Here is a 16,714-nt window from a genome sequence, read left to right on the forward strand (position 1 = left end):
AACAGCACCCATCCTTAACTGATAGTGAGGTGCCTTCCTTGTGCCCATTGTCTCGTCTTATCTAGTCACACAGTCATAGAGACAAGGATTGTCTTTTAGGGCTTGCTTACACAGCGAAGGTGATGATTCTGCAATAGCTGCAGCAGGGTGACTGCATGTGACCACACTCATTCCACAGTGGCTGGGGCAGCTCCTGATTCATACCATACCTTAACTGGTGCAGCATCGGGGTGTCAGCATGCCTTACAAAGTTAAGCAAGACCTGGGACTCAGTTCAGGGTTTCTAGTCACTTCTCGTTTACAAAGAATTCAGCTTTAAGAAAAACAGTTGAAATGCTCCTGAGAATAACAAATAACAAATGAGTAAATCTTGCTCTAGAGCCATACAACCCAATTAAAAATAGGTAGCTGAACGTGTAAAGCAAGTATATGTAGTCAGTGTAAAAAAAAAAAAAAAAAGCATGCATTTCTCATCTATTGGCATAGGTGTAAAAGCAGAATTAATTGATAAACATATCAATTAATTGATCAACATTATAAAAACCTTAAACAAAACCTTTTCAAAAAGGTAATGAGTAATCCAACCAGACAGTGTGAAAGGGACTGTTGCTGCTGTGGGGCCAGATTAATTTGACTATCCATGCCCCTAGGTAGAGTTATTAAAGGATAAAAGCTTTGAACATAGTTGCAGAGTTCAATGAAAATAAAACTTTTACTCAGCATACAGAAGCTCTCAGCAATGCAAATGAAGTATTAGAATGCATAAAGATGGCAAATAATTGAGTATTATGGTTCTGTTTAACAAATTGTTTCTTTGCATGCAATTACTACATCCTGGGCTGATCTGAAACATGTGAATAGAAATAGAGCTCAGAGAAAGGTGCTACAGATAATCAGAGACCTGCAATGACTTAGAGCAGTTAGCAGGGAGAGTAAAGCGGGGACTGGGGGGGTTTGGAGCAGGGCTCTTTCTCCGGGGTTGGGTTGTGTGCGTCTCTGGCTGCATTTCACTCTGATGGGGGGAAACGCACGACAAGGAGGGAAAGTACTTGGTTTGTTTCATTTCCCCCACTTTGTGTTCCGGTTGTCATGCCCTGAGCTTCATACAGAGCACAGGCTCCGTACCACAATTCACAACAACGCATCTTTTCAGCCCCACGCCAGCGGAAACGCTTTCCCCAGCCTGGAGCACCCTCCGACTCCCCAGCCAGCCTTCCCCACGGCAGCCCTGCCCTGCCCCAGGTGCTACTGCCTTCCTTTCAGGCCTCCCCGTGCCGGAGGTCACAGTTGACCATTGCAAGAACAATAAGGATTTTTAGGGGCATTATGACTGGGTTAGTAAAACACAGCTGCCCCTGAAAGTCCCTCATTTTTCTTGCTGCCGCTCAGTCCGTCCCTAGGAGGGCAGAAGTCTGACAGTCCTTTCTCTCCCAGCGTGGCTGTGCACACTCGGCTTCGCTGATACGCCCGGCGGAAGGTGTGGAACTGCTTTGTCATCCCTGCGGGCTCCTTCCTGAGCAAACGCCGCGCTGCGCGTCAGCGTAACGCCAGATGGCTCGTCTGTCACTCGGCAGAAATGCCACCAAACAAAGCCTGGCACGGCGAGCTGCAAGCAGCCCTCAAATCCCCCAAACCATTGGGCAAAAGGAAATAGCACGCTGTCCTGCAAATCCGCGCGGTGCTGGCCATCAGATGAGCACTGGTGCTTTGTCCAGGAGACGTGGTGACCCCAGGGCTGACCAGCCACCCACACAGGCAGCACCTCACATCTTGCACCCCAACCTGTGGTCCCCAGGGTGCTCAGACCTGCCCAGCCCCAGCTCCCAGCTCCCACACCCACTCGCCCTACTGCAGAAGCAGTTGCTTTTAATTTATTAATAAAGCTGGGGATTTAATTAGGGAATTACTACTGATTTCTCAACAATTTTCAGCTTAAGTAATATCTGAAAGAGATCTATAGGTTTCCTACTAGAAAGGTGCCAAGTAGTTGGCTGGGAATTTTCAGCCCTCACTCGCAAGTTCTCCAAGAAATTCCAGCCCAGCATGTCCTTAGGGCAAGGACCAACATTTTCCTTTTAATTCATCAGTGATTTGAATTTCGATGGAGGTGGACTCAACAGAAACCATAGACAGATTCCCACAATTCTGCTCCTTTGTTTCCCCATTAACTCTCTGTAGGGTACTGGGACAGGCCCCATCCCAGCGGTGCAGCAAGTGTCCCTGTGAGCTGTCACCCTTGAGAGTTTGTGGCAGAACAGGGAATCCCTGAGGACTCTCAGGGCTTTTCTTTTCCACTTTTTTCCTTTTTTCTTGCAGTAAAGACATCGCGTCCCTGAGCAAACACCCTTTTCCCAGTCTCAGTTACAGGCTGGAAGGGACAGGAGTGGTTGAGTGTCTGTGCAAACCTGCAAGGTGAGACGCAAGCGGCAGCAGAGCCATCTCGCAGAGCGCAGCTGCCCCTCTCCCTGCCTGGGTCCGAGTGCTTTCTGGCCCCAACCGGTGAGTTAACACTTGGCTCCAAAACAAAGAGTTGCCACATTCAGCCACAGAGAGCGGCATCTTGTTTGGAGCTGCTGCAGTTCAAACATGCCATCTCCAGGGACACGCAGGGCAGGCTGGTGTGGCTGCTCTGCAGGCCATAGAAATGCCGAGGCCTGGGGCAGCCACAGCGATCCCAGCCATGTGCAACGCACAACAAATATCCTCACCCGTCCTCACAAGGGATGACACTCGGCAGAAGCAGGCAACATGACATCCACAAGAAAACCCCCAGACCCTCTCATTACTCTACAAAACCACACCTTATTTTCATTTAGAACTTCTTCTAAGGCTTGCAAGTCAAATGAAAGCAAGCTTTATGCCCTGATTTGGTAATAAAACATGAGCCACGACTCCAATCCAAATATTATTTGCATCTTTGAAAAAATTACAACAGCAGTATAATAATAATTAAAAAAAAAAAAGCAGCAGCCCTCTGAATGCTAATGACGTTGGTGTCCTAAATGAAGCATAAAAGCCCAAGCCTACAAGAAGCAAAGTATGAGTCAGAGCGTCAGCAGCCCCACACTGAAAGCAGCACTCACGGCTCCTTCATTCATTTAAGGAATCAATTCCTTTGTAATGAGCATCAAGTAGTTTTTAGGACTAAAACTAAAATGAGATGCATGCTGTTATTATTTTAAAAAGCTCTTTTTTTTTCTTTTTTCTTGGATTGACAATAAACAACTATCTGTAGTTGGAAGGAGCCCTAAGGAAGGACCAGGTCCCTGCAGCACTTGCTGTTGTACTGACATGGAAGAAAATCTGATGAGCTCCTGCCCCAGGGAGACCTCAACCTCCCCAGCAGCCAAGACCCCACCACACAGACAGAGCACACCCCGGGTACCAAAAAGCAGGTAACGGAGTCTTTGCAGATTTCAGCCTGGGCAGGCTCTCTCACCCCTGATACTGTTTTACTTGTATCGGGTTGTTGGCAGATTCCAGTGAGGATGGATGTGTGTTGCTCCAGGGAAACCTCTCGGCCAAGGCTTTATGTGTTCCTTCTTGGCTGTGCAGAGCACGAGGCTGTGTGTGCTAAGAGGGGAATACTGCCCAAGCTGCTCTCAGCTCCCTGCCACCCCCCTTCCATTTCTAGATAAGGCACAAGCAGATTTTAATCATCAAAGCACAGATGTCTAGATTACACTGATGGGGTTTTGGGGACTGAAGTCTTTTTGGTGTGTTGGATTTGAGACTCATAAAACACAAAAACAGCACAAAACCAAACCAAAGGTAAAAAATTATTTCAGTTTCTAGAATTCTTCTAGCTTTAGTCATTGAAAAGGATTGTTAGAAACGGACAAAGGGCTGTTTCCCTTAATTTTTTTAAGTGTGAATTTTCTTTTGACAGTTTCCTTTCAGAAACAAAAATCAAAAACAAATTGTCCTATACACAAAACAAAGGGACAGATCCTCAGCTGGAATGGACTGGTATTACCAAATGAGTAACACCCGCTCACAGGAGAGATTGGCCTTTTTAACAACAGCTGCTGATCCTGCTCTGCCACGACAAGAGCTGCAGCCTCTGGTTTAAGTCGGTAGCAGCGCTGGCTCTAGGTAGCTTGAAAAAGATGGAGGGGCTGCCTTCAGAACAGCTGGAAACACACCAGGGCTCCAAGGACTCCGTGCAATGTACAGTTCCCAAACCTGGAGCTGACTCCAGGTGCATGAGCCAGCGGACACAACAGCAAGAGAATAACTGATACCAATGTGGCCCTGAAATTAATGAGCTGCTTTGGAGAAATGCCGGCAAAGCAGGCTTCCAGAAACCACTTACATGTGGGATTTACTTTCTGAAAAGGGGTTTGTCTCAGATTTTTCTCTCAAAACCAAGACCAGGCTGATCACTGTCTTGAAAATGACATGAGAGGTCCCCAAGAAAATATTAACTGTGCAGTGCAGGAGACCAAATGCATGACTAATTGCGATCCATCCCAGCCAGTCCTGCCCCGAGAGAGACTGCGGCACAGCACGGGTGCACCCAGTGTTTGGGAAATGCCATCAGCCGTGAACAAGTTACTGAGAGCAGCAGTTACTGGCTTTGGGTCCTGCCAGCACAAACCATGACTCTCATCGGGCTGGCCTTTGTGCAGGCCCAAGCGTGCTCCAGAAGTGATGATGTTAGCTGGGTTCATTAGTCTCCCTCACCCACGAGAAAACACAAATACAAACGTTAGGAAAATTCAGAAAGTCTCTCACTTTGCTAAGGAACAGACAATCTCCCCGTTGCCGCTGTCTCCAGCAGCAAGAGCTGCCCAGTCGCTGTGTGGAGAGCTGAGCTCCCTGTCCCCAGGGCTCCAGCAGAGTCCCCTGGAAGACCCAAAGCATAGGAGGGTGCACTGACTCAGGACCCCAAAGTGAACAAACACCTGAGCACTAATGGATGAGCACCCATCCTCAGGTGGGTCTGGCCACGTGCATTTCACATTTCACTTCCTTCCTTGGAGCGTCACTTCCCTTCCCCTCCCACCCCCAACATCAGCAGAGGAGCTGGAAAGCCAGAGTTATTTTTAGGGGATGCTACATTTAGGCCCTGTTAATCTTGACTGGGTCCCGTTGAAAATGACAAGGTTGGCTAATCAAACACATTACACAGACTTTCCATGGAGGCCGCTTTGAAAACGAGCCTCCCACCATTCAGCAACGTAGAGGCCAATAGTTCGAACAGTAACGTTTGATGCTGCGCTGACTTGCCTCATTGTGGTGACCTCACTACCATTTATATGCAGAGCCCTCAGAGAACAAGGAAATTAAAGCAGCTAACTGACTTTAAGTATATAAAATGAAACAATTAGTCATCAAAAAGTCTTCTAGAGGCTGCCGCGTTACACCCACCTTGAGTGGCAAGAGACCATTATCCGGCTCAGGCTGGTGAAGAAGAGGATGGCAGTGCTGCCTGGTCAAATCACACGGCCAAATGAGCATGTTGGCAAAACACACCCAGAGCAACTCAGAAGGGAGCTGCTGGTGTGAGGGCCAATGGATTAAACCAGTTGGCACAAGGAAAGGGACAGGAATGGAGAACGCTAGGAGAAAATCCCCAGGGGAGAAGCTCTGGCTAGAAGAAACTATATAATTGCTAGTAAATTGACCAGGGCATGGCCAACCAGACCAGTCTGGCTACAGCTGCCCTATTAAAGTTTTTTAGCCACAAAAAGAAGGGAGGGTCACATCCAAACAGCCTATTGATAATGGTCCCTGGCCCATGCTGACTTTCAAACCATATCCAGGACTGGCTGGAAGAGTCCCAGGCCAAAGCTCTGGCCAGGACCAGGCTCCGGACACAGCCATCAGCTGCTGGGTGACTAGTACAGCTGTAGGCCAACGGTACAGCCCCTGGTGCAGCAGAACTGGAATCACCCTGCCACTGCTGCCTCCCACCCTGAATCTACCTAGACTTTGACCAGCTTGTTCAGAGAGAAGCTGCCAGCCAGAGGTTGCCCAGCTTGGGCTTTGCTGGAACAGAATCTGGCCTGGCCAGCAGTGAGGGAAGCAGAGTTATAAGAGAGCAGCAGGAAATTGCCAAGCAAAAGGGATTTTCAAATCATTTCACTTTAAACAAAACTAAGGCATTACCATAAAGTAAATGGCCACACCTTGCTACTTACGTGGTTCTGCTAACAAGACCAGCTTTTCCATAGCTATTCAAATATAATGAGACCTGGATGCCTAACTAACTCTTTTAAGCTCATTTCCAAACTCCAGCCAAAAATCACTTTCTGATTCACCACTTTCTCAGGCACACCAGTATTTAGAGAACGCCTGCAGGCTGGTACTGTGCTGTACAAAAGTACATAAGCACATGTTTAATTACTCCGTGGACCAGGGATGTGATTAATCATACGCTTAAAGTTAAGCATGTGCTTAAGCATGCTACTGACCTGGAGCTTTAAGTGGATCTATCAGGTATTCTGGTCCTCCCCATTTTCCAGTTCTTTGAAGCTCAGTAAGTGGAAAGAATACAAGACTATTCCTGTGGTCATACACTCCAAAGAATTCACACAAAGTCTCGTTTCTGAGTTCTTTTTTTTTCCAATTACAACTTTTGTACCTATTCTCCCTGTGTTCCCACCAATACTGATTATGGGTATTACAACAGTATGTATATTTTCAGAATTTATTAGCATTAAAACATGAGCTAATTATTGTAATTCACAAGCTTTTAAAAAGCTGTGAGCTTAGTTTTTACTTTGCTTGAATAGAGCTTCAGGTAAGAACTTAGATTCATTTCATTTGCACATTTTGGGGATTAGTTCCCTTATGTCTCAGCAGTGTACAAAGTCCTAAAAAATTATGAAGCATATCATTAAAACTATTGCCCCTGCTAGCAGTGGACTCATCACATGGAAGAACTCAAGCATAAAATACGCATCAGCTATGGGTGGTCACGTAAATTCACATTTCATTAGCCACAGCGTACATGATCCTGGGGTTTTTTTTCCCTGCACTTTTCCAGCTCTCCAGCAAAGTTGTATTCATAGTTCATCAGCATTTCAGGAAGGTCAAATTGTATCAATTCCCTAGGGAGGAGCAAGGCATCGGGACCTGAAAGCTCTATTTTTTTTTTATAATCAACTGCCTCTTTTATGACTAAGGAAATCCCCGTTCAGGGAGGCTGGATGGACTGGACAAGAGCCGCTTCTGGAGGCAGGCGTGTGACCTGTGTGTGCTGCCAGCTGGGGCATCACGTCCACGGGAAACACCCATGCTCCACGGTCACCCAGTAAAATCATTCAATATTGACAAGCCAAGAGACTTCAATCAATTTTCAACAACCAAGGGAGAGCACACAGGATTTGATTACAAGGCAGAAGGCACGTGTCTCTGAAGGAAGCCTTCTTTGAGGACGAAAACAGATAAAATAATGATAAACGTTTTGGCTGCTCCTCCTAACTAATCCCATCACATGTTGTTTATTGCCAGTACATCCATGAAAAGCGCCTGCTTTGGCTACCAGGGCATGCCAGAGAAGAGGAGAAAACACGGTCCCCAGGCTGGCCGAGCCTGGGTGCCCTCACTCTTCTCACAACACTAATACATAATACAAGCTTTTAAACTGTGTTGTTCTCAGCTTAAGATGGTGCTCTTGTTGTAAGTTTACAGCTTTTTTTTTTTTCCCCCAGTAAAATCTTTCACAGAAAAGTGAAATCTATATTCTAAGAAACCTAGCCTTAATGCTGTAAGTTTGGGAGAATTTACATGACTTTTTCTCTCATTTCAGTGTTACTTCACAATGGTAACTTGGAAATGTTTTTCTGAAGGGACCAGAGTGCCTGATGCAGGTTCAGTAACCACTGGCAATGCCCAATGGTTTGGGGCCAACCCTATATATCCAGAAGCTCATTACAGTAGTAAAAGTCACAGAACCACCCCCCCTCATTTACTGAATGTCATTAATTAAACTAGACAGGCTTTGACAACATGCAGTTGACTTAGTGTCCTTAAAATTCCTCACGTTTTAAAGCCACAAGAATATGTCAGAGAAGCCCAATTCACTTGCCATTGTGTAGACGTGCTGGTGGCTACTAGCATTCAGTACCTGACCACCAGTGCCTTGTGACAGGAGCAGCTTCGTGCCTACAAGTTTCAGACATCTGACACCAAAGCCATCAGCACATCTAAGAGTTACGTGAAATATGTGGTTAAAGGCCCTTCCATTTGCATAAATTATGTGGTGAGCCGTAAGTCTTAGCATCTGTGACTAAGAGCTGATTGTACAAACTTGCTCTGATTAGCGGGATAAGAGCAGCACTTCAGAGGGTGCAACCTCCCCCCTTCAGTATCAAACTGGCCCAAGCGAGACCCTGCAGCCATCTCCCTTCACCTCAAGACAGCCCAGACCAAGGACCCACTTTTTAGACAGATGAAGTTAACTGAACTCCATCTTAGGTGACTTAGAAACCATTTTGCCAGATACTTTTAACTAGACACTTTGATGAGAACGAGACATTGTCAGTTAAAGCTCCACCAGTGTCCAGGTTTATGATCACTATTCAATACTGCATAGGTGCACATGGGAAACAGGGAAAATCTGTCCCTTTAACAATACTATTAATGAATAAGAGGCCTTGCTCCAACCCTTGCTGTGGTCAGTAAGATTTCAGTTCATCAGAGCTAGACTCAGCGTACTTTCTTTGGGCATACACAGGTATTTTTCCCTTTGGCTCAAAGAGACTTCGGGACATGACAGATTGTAAGCAGCAGACACCAGAACTGGCTGGTGAGAATACACTGAGTATGGAAACCTGTGTCTTTTCTGCCGGCTCCCTGCTGCCTGGTGCTCTTTTTCATTTGACTTCAGGTCAGCCACCATAATCAATGTACTCAGTTTCACACTTATTTTTGGCTTTTTTCCTTCCTGGCTGTCAGGTTCAGCACTTAGAACCAAAATCATGCCTGGAATAACGGTCCATATCTTTAGTTAATGTGGAAATCACTCTGGTGATACTATTTCTGGAAGCTGTATTGGGACATACTGCATTTCTTTCACCTGGACTGGAGTGTTTCCTTCTGGATGCGGATTTACTCAAGCAGGAAAGGAGACGAGAGGAAGAGCTCAGTCACCACATCCCTCCCATTCATCTCCTGTGCTCTGCCCAGGCCACAGGCAAGGGAGGCACAGGTACCACTCAGACAAATCCTGCCTCCTCGGTGAGATCCTGACTAACAAGCTGGGTCTCTACAAACCACTGCTTATGTTTGTGGCCCATTAGGTCAGGACTTCAGGGGGGATAAATCACTGCAACTCCACTGCAGCCACCACTCCTGCCCATTTACACCAACTTACAGCACAGCCCACTGAGCTTTGTAACAGCCTCATTCTATGTATTTTTAAGCACTTAAACCTGTGTTTGCTGCCTGAAAGCAACTGACCATCATTCAGAATCAATGTAACACTGGTAGCTAGCTAGTTATAAAATATTTCCATTTGGAAAATGCACTTCAAAGTTAAAAAGGCTTGTAAGTTACACTATTTCCAAATGTTTACCAACATACTGCTCTAAAATGACAGAAGTGCTCATGGCTGTTCATCCAAAAACATTTACCAGTCACCAAAATTAGAGTGGAGGATAAATCCTGAGCTGCAGCAGATCAGGGTATCTCCACTGGCTTCCAGGAGATGTTTTATTTAGCAATGGGCACACCTGCTGTTTCTTTGGAGAGCTGTAAATTCATTCTGTGATGCAGACAATCTACAAACCCAATTTATATTTTAAGATTAAATTCCTATCAGATGTTTTGAAGTGAAACTACGGTTTGTGTTCTTTTTGAAGGCAATAATATCTTAAAAGTATAAAGACATCCAAAACTTTATGTAACTAGTATTACATAACACCTTAAACTGGCTCATAAGCATTTTTCTTACTCTGGATTTATTACATTTTTATTTGGGGCATGTGAAACAACTTGCTATACAAGTGCAGTTACTCACATGAGGCTGGGTTGGGGGAAGAAAATTGACTCCAGTGGAAATTCTACAGTGAGAAGCTTATTACCATGTTTGCAAAGATGTCTGCAAAGAAACAGTCAGAAAAAAATGTTGTTTCATTGTGTCTCCCTGCCCTTAATGGCCACTGATACAGAAATTAAATAAAGTCCTGGAAGGAGGCTAAAGATAGTATTAGTTTTAAAGGCTGGATGCATGCAGAATCTCCGACTGCATATAGCATTAATGTCATAAATGTGTGTGAATATTCTCATTCAGGCTATAATTTATTCCCCAAGGAGGTGCAAAACCAGCTCAAATATGCTACATACAAACCAAACTCTTCCAATGAAGTGAGTGCAGTATGTGAATCCTGGAGCTAAATTTAGGCTGGGACTTGGAGTAACATAATTCTAATCTCAGAGTAGCACTTCGAGCCGCAGCTAACAAACATTGTGAAATGATTCAGTGAAGTTCTGCTCCTTTGTTACAATCTATTTTGAATGAAGTTTTAGAAGCTCTTTACTAACTCAGATTTAAGAAATTCAGCTTGTGTTACGCAGTTGAATTTTGTTGTTCAGTGCACTTGGTTTAAAAAAAAAAGTAAGTTCTTTTTAAAATGTGGATTGAAGCTGTTTTTTTGGGGGCATACAATAGCTCATGTGAAACAGACACTCTTAATATATTGAAAGCAATATGTAAACCACCGTTAACTGTATTGTTGAATTATCCAAACACTGAAAAAAAATGGATACTGTAAATATCCGATTAAGGTTTTTTTCCACAAATTACATTGTTTGTTTTATGGTCCAAGGTAAATTAAAATGGGCAAGCTTGTTTGCAATTAAGCACCTTTCTGTTTCTTGTTCAGTACAACTGTTACATTTGCATGCGAATGTTTTCCTCCTCCAGAAATATTTCCTTAAAAATTAACAGATGAAGTCACAAGTATACAAAATATCTTTGTAGTCAAAGCAGATTTTGTAATAAAAAACATTTTACGTGCAACTGAGTCTACTTTTATAGTATCCTTCAGGTGCAAAATACACCCATAATGCTAGAATTGAGGAAACTTTTATCTTTCATAAACTATCAAAATAGCATTTACAGTTTTAAACCAAGCATATTTTAACTGAACTACATTCAAATTCTTCTTTATGAAACAATCTCTCTTTTCATACAAGATTTTTCATGCATATTCTGGCTCCAAAGCTCCAAATCAGTTTGCCACAACTTGTTTCACTGGAATTCATCAAAAGACTAAAAAGCCAAGTGCCAACAGCCGAGCTCCTGGCCCCAGCATAAAGTGTCCTACCAATCACTGCAGCCTGGAAAGTCCCAGTTCTCAGAATTAGCTGATGTTTAAAACAAGAGATCATAATCAAAATCACGATTCCTGACAGAGTCTCACTATTTCACTCTATAAATTCTTAATTCATTTTCCAGCATTTTTAGGTTCCTGCTAGCTCCACCCTCTCAAATATCAGCAATTGCTGCTGCCCTTAAAGAAAATTCCATTTTGGGGAAATGTGATATTATTCCAGATGTTTCAGCATAAGGCAATTCTGCCTAACCCAACCTGATCGTCACTCTGTAACGAAGCTGAGCATTAAACAGCTTCTGGAATTTATTCCTTAAAGTACTGCACTTGCATACTTGAATTTAACCCTATTGACAGCATCGCATCAAAAGCCCTGTTCTTTGTAACACAACAGAGCCACTCCTAAAGAGTTTTTTTCCAAGAACATAAAACCATGACTAATTTTAGCAGGCCTTTGGCCACTTGTAGATTAGTTCCTACAGGCTGCTGATTGAATTTAAGTGTTTTAAATTGTGTTCCTCGCCATGTTTTTTTTTTTATCATGCAAAGAGATCTTGCTAAATGAAATCTGCTTTCAAATTTTATAGTTTGAGGAAATTCCATACTTAGAACTGAAAAAAAATAGTAAAGTGCATTTATAGAGATTCAAAACAGCTGTAAGAACTGGTATGTCTCTATTTCGTTTAATCAAGATTTCACCAGGAAAAGGACGGGAAGAGTCCCTGCCCCACCTCCAGTTGTTCAGGACTGACCCTTTCACCAGATCGGACAGTTCAGGGGAACATTTGCTCCTCAAAATAACACCCAAAGCAGTGCACATTCCTCCATGGTCTGTCATCTGCACCGCAACTGTCTGAGCACTGCACTGTAAGTGTCTGAGCAAGGCTCCAAAGCCTTAGTCAGGTGTGACACTTTGTAATTAAAATAACAATAATAATAATAATGAATGACAACACTAGCAGGCACGATCTAGGAGTCAAGACTCCAGTCCTGGACCTATAAATGGTGTCCTTAGCAAATCTGTATTGGGAAAATACTCAAATCCTTCATGATGCCATGGAATGTGGGCACATCATCCACCCACGTGGACATCCAGGACACCGTGAAGGACTTTCTGCCAACAGCGGCGAAGAACAAAGGCCCGTTGCCTGATGCCACAAAAGGGAAGAAAACAGCAGCCTAATCCTCCTAAACCAATAGGCCACTAAGATCTAAATAAAATCCAAGAAGTCTGTATGAAACCAAATCTACCAAGCAATGTCTTGGAAATATTTTGATTGTTCTGTGCTAAAGAAATACGCCATGAATCCACAGTTCACCAGTGAGACGGGGAAGAGGAAGCCGTCTCCAGAGCAGCATCACCCCTGGCTCATTTCCCTCCGTCGGCAGCCACATGATTTCTTTTCCACGCCGTTGCTGGCTCACACCAACGTCCACGCGGATGTGCAGACTGGCTATGGGATGTGAAAGACCTCAGCAAGGAAGGGTTTCCCTACCCCGGCATCAGACACTGCCCTCTTTGGGTTCCTAGAAGTTGTAATCCCCCTATTAGCACCACCACACACACCCCCTTCTCACTTGCTCCCCCAAAGCAATCGAACCCAAGCAGGAAGCAGGAAGCCTTCTACCAAGCAAAGTAATACCCAGCAAAGGGAGACTGCCCTGTGCCTTGTGAAAGCCAGGCCGATGCCACCAATCTTTCTCATTTTACAGGGATGTCACTTGGACTGCAGGAAGGAACTGAGGCCTCAGACGGGTGTCCCCTTCTACAAGCCAGCACAAGCTGCCCTGCAGCCTCCTCTAGGCTCTCCTGCCCTCCTCCTCCTCTCTGGGATCTGTCACTTTTGGGTCCCCAGGAAGGGAAGTGATGAGATCAGCAGGAGTTGGAAGGATTTTCTCAAGCAGGCCAGCAGTGGGAAGGGAAAAGCACATTCTCTTCCACGTCTGGTTTGCCTCTGTGTGCTTAAGAGCTGGCCTGCAGCAGAGCTGGCACAGAGCACGCCCCGAGCTCGGGGTTTGCCATCTGCGGATGGGGCCAAGGGCGGAGGGGAAAGCGTCTGCGAGCAGGGTGCATGCTGGATGCTTCACTCTTACGAAATTTAGCCCTCACTAAGGGTCCGAGGCTCTAACACAAGCACATCCAGACTTCTGTGAAAGGTCTGTGCTGAACAACAGGGCTGAACATCAGGCATGGTCTGAATCTAACCTGCCCCCGATCACATCTATCTGTAACCCAGACACCACAGATTTGCTGTGCTGCGCCCTACTGCAACTTAAAATACAACCCTGGCTTAAAGGTCTCTATTTGCAAACATAGAGGAACAGCGGTTCCTAAATTGCAGGCAAACATTTGACTTCACCCAGTGCAATTCAAAGAATATCCTGCACAAACCCCACCCTCCTGCCCAACAACTCAAGCTCTTAATGTCTAGATAGTTTTCTTTCAGGCCTTATCACAGATAAAATATGGCCCTTTTTTTGTTGAAGGAGTAGAACCTGCCAAATATTTACCAACTCTTTCAGAAGGCTGAAAATGTCACTCCTACAGTGTAATAAACTTCCCCGGAAAGGCCCTGATAAATAGAGACTGCCCAGAACTAGTTTAGTGTGGCCCGAGTATTGCCAAGTCTGACTGATGAAGAAAGCATATTTGTACACACAGAAAGATTAGCAAGAGAGGCACAAAGTTTAGAAGTGAAAATAAAACAAAGCCCCATTATTAACTGGGCAGGGGGGGAATAATTGAGTCTGCATCCCAGAGAGCAAAGGACATTATGAAAGCTTCAGAGCTAAAACAGTAATTTAAGAGCTTGTCCACAACTTGCAGCAGAAGCTTGAACCATCTTCTTTAGCATTTGGAAAGTGCTAAACCGTGGCCTACCCCCAACCCAGCCTTCAGAGCAATATTATTTAAAAATAAAATAAAATATTTTTACTTTGTAATTTGACCCACAAAAAGTCATTTGGGGCATGAGGGAATGTTCCCTTCCAGCCTGAACTTTAATTCAGAGAGAATGTTTAAACTCAACAGTGTAAAACAGATGCTGAGAATACATTTGCATTGCCCTGTATGTTCTTTGGGGCACAAACAGAAGTTGGAAAGTGCCTGTCAATGCAGTGTGTGCTGCTACGATCTAAATAATCACTAATAATGTAGATGAATGGAGAAAAAAATACTTTCCTAGTATCAGCAAATCTTTCAAAAGAGTTCTAGCAGCTATAAGCAACTACATCACACTAGTTCAAACAGATAAACAAATTCATCAGATAAAAAAAAAAATATTCTAAAAGTTACTAGGGAATTGGAAGCTCAAATGAACGCATTTAACAAGTCCTGATGACCATAAATGCTGAGTGCTCACTCCCTACGGAAGCCAGGTTTCGACTGAATCTTGAATGATGCACTCAAATCAAAAGATAGTAACTCAAATTATGCTATACAGAGCTCCAAAATACATTTTGGGGGGACAAAACTTGCCCGAGTTACTTAAAGGCAGGAAGAAACCAATTATTGCTGGAAAAAAAAAATATTCCAGATTATGTTAAACCTGGCAAAAGCTAAACCCAGCAGTTTACCCAGCTTTACAAAGCAAACCACAATTAAGAAAATCTCCTACGAAAGGGAAAACTTCAGTTTATCCTACCAGCTAGTCCAAGAGCGTAAACAGCAACACAAACAACCTCAACAAAAATCGCTGCTTGCCAGTGATACCTAAGAAGTTGTACAAGAAGTTGGAAGGAACACGCTAAGGAGGCACAGAAATCTACTCCCCGTTCCCCCCTTTCACACCATCAGGTTTTAATGTTAATGATACGGCTCCGCGTGCCTGAAGTATTTTTACACTATGCTCGTCCTCTTGTAGCTCCGTCTTGTTCCCGGGCGGATGATTAGAATCAGATTTCTGTGATTTCACTGCAGATTAATTTCGTTAAGAGCTAGAGATCTGCAGGGAGAAGAGGGCTGCAAATAGGCCAGCAGAACGGTCTCTAACAGCGTTCTCTCCAAAAAGGGTAACAGTATTTTGCCTTTACTCCTTACTTTCACATACTTTTCCTTTTTGTGGCCGCTAGACAGAGTTCTTTGGAAAAACGGGCATGCGGGGAAAAGAAACATGCAAAAAAAATTTCCTTTAAATTTTGCTTTCAAAGAGAGCTCCCAACCAGTACTTATGAATAGGTTTGTAAGGAGAACAGGCCCAAGGCAGACCTGACTGCGCCTACTGTCCCCAAAGTCAAACAGGCAACCCAGGGACTGCACATGGGAAATAATTCTGATACCCCAAGGTCTGTACGCTCCGACACATGGCAGAGCAACAGCTATTAATATATGTTTTAGTATGCTGCACACGGGTGTTTGAACATAGAGGGCTGAAGAAGAAAAGAGTGTGCAGAGGTCTGTAAGGCCATTTGCAAATTTTTCCTAACTGTGAAAGACTATGTAAATATTGTTATTTTTATGGGCAAATGCTACAGAATATAGCACTGAAAACGGGGTTTGTTTGCAAAAATCTCATGGGGCCGGAGCATAAAAATTGTATGGAGTGTGTAAATGTCTGTGTACACACATGCAGAATGTAGACTCCTGCAATGCTACATCAGAGAGAGAATTAAATTCTAAGTGGATAAAAAAACCACATAGGAAGATTTTAATTTTCCATTTGCTTTTACAGACTTTAGCCATGAGAATACTGTTGCCACTTGGCCTTTCTCCTTATTCTAGGTCAATATCATTGACTTGCACAAGAAAGAAGTAAAAACATCTCTACATAAACGAAAAAATATGAGGACCCTCAAAATAATTCTAGTCTAAGAACTTAAAAAGTAACGTAACATAACAAAGAAGGGCGCATAAGTTATAAACATGAAGCTATATGAGCAAACAGTAATATACAACACAGAGCTGTATATATACAGTGCCCAAAGAAGGAGCACAAACCAATGTCTCCAGAAGTGGTGTGCCGACTCGAAATCGAAGGCGAGTAATTAGGAACATAGGAAGGGTGGAGGGTAAAAGCACTGAGGTGAATAAAAAAGAAGAAAATTACCGGGAGCCGAGCGACTCGGTACGGATGTGACCAGATTTATTTAAAAAAAAAAAAAAAAAAAAAAAAAAAAAAAAAGAAAAGAAAACAGATGTGTTTTCTGAAAGTGAAAGCGGTGGGAAGGATGCACATGGCCTTGCAGGAGCGAAACCCGGGCACTTTCCGCGCTAAGGCAGGGCCCGGGCACAGCCTCCTGCGCGCCGGGCACGTCGGGGCCCGCCGGGAAGCTGCGGGGATGGCCGTCAGCGCCGGGAACGCTTAAGGCCCTTTCAGAGGTGGAAGAAAATAAAATGCACTTACGGTTCGCGGAGAACCAGCTCCGTCCTCTCCCTACGGCACCCGCCGGCCCCAGTGTCCGTCCCGGTCCCGGCAAGGGGCGCCCCGGCA

The sequence above is a fragment of the Calidris pugnax genome, unplaced genomic scaffold (genome assembly GCF_001431845.1).
Source record: "Calidris pugnax isolate Ruff unplaced genomic scaffold, ASM143184v1 scaffold9, whole genome shotgun sequence".
NCBI lineage: Eukaryota > Metazoa > Chordata > Aves > Charadriiformes > Scolopacidae > Calidris > Calidris pugnax.